The following is a 1048-nucleotide window of genomic DNA, read 5'->3' as shown; positions in this document are numbered from 1 at the left end:
AAAGAAAGAAAGAAAGAAAGAAAGAAGAAAGAAAGAAAGAAAGAAAGAAAGAAAGAAAGAAAGAAAGAAATAAAGAAAGAAAGAAAGAATTATTCTACTTGGGCTGGGAAGACAGGTTGGCAGCATAAGTGCTTGCCTGGCAAGTGCAACGTCCTCAGTTCAATCCCTGGTACCGCAAAAAAAAAAAAAAAAAAAAAAAAGCTTCCCTGGGCCTCATCAGGCATCAGGCTGTGTGATAGAAATAGTAACCTGAATTACAGCAGTCCAGGTTCCTTGTACTTGCTCCACCTAGAGGATTGCAGCCTTGCAAGATGCCCTCCGAAAGCACTGCCATCTCACATGTGTCTAGAAGCAGGTCTTCTCCCACGGGGCTGTGCACTTCTCGCCCACCCTAGGCCTACAGGACCTGCCTTTCCTTGCCGGTTACCTCAGCACTCCACAAGGACCCGGCCCATACTGCCGGCTGTGCCACCGCTCCTCCACTAGCCTCTTCACTGATCTACTGGATCCCTAATGGTATTCCTTGGTGGAAACAGGGAGAACACCTCTCAGCTTTGGGCTACCTCCAAGGAGCATTTATGATTCTAGCACAAGATCAAAAGTAAGACATGTCCTTTTAATGCACATGACTGATGCTCAATGTAAGAGCCAGCAAGAAGGGCTTTGATTTCAGGGTGGGCAACTGGTTCTGGTGAGCGATCCAAACTCAGAAGCTTCAAAAGTAAAATGGTCTTCATTTGGGGCATTGGGAACTGCAATTTAGGAGCCACAGATTCAGGTAGCTTGTAAGAACCTTTGATATGCATCTTGAGTCTCTGGTTATATTGTAATCATCCGTTCCAGATGCGTGCAGTGAAAAGGTAACTAAAATTCAGATTTCCAAGCAGAAGATAGAGTCATGATCCCTTCTGAAAAGTCTTTTATAAAAAAATTTCTGAAAATTAGGGCTGGTCAAATAGCTCAGCAGATTAAAGTGCCTGCTTAGGCAGATGCAGGGGCCAAGAGTTTGATCCCCTGACCTGCGGTGCCAGCCCCGCCCCTGGGGCAC

This window comes from Octodon degus, unplaced genomic scaffold, assembly GCF_000260255.1.
Source record: "Octodon degus isolate 3935 unplaced genomic scaffold, OctDeg1.0 scaffold00334, whole genome shotgun sequence".
In the NCBI taxonomy this organism is placed as follows: Eukaryota; Metazoa; Chordata; class Mammalia; order Rodentia; family Octodontidae; genus Octodon; species Octodon degus.
The sequence above is the reverse complement of the archived record's forward strand: the minus strand, read 5'-3'. Positions refer to the sequence as shown.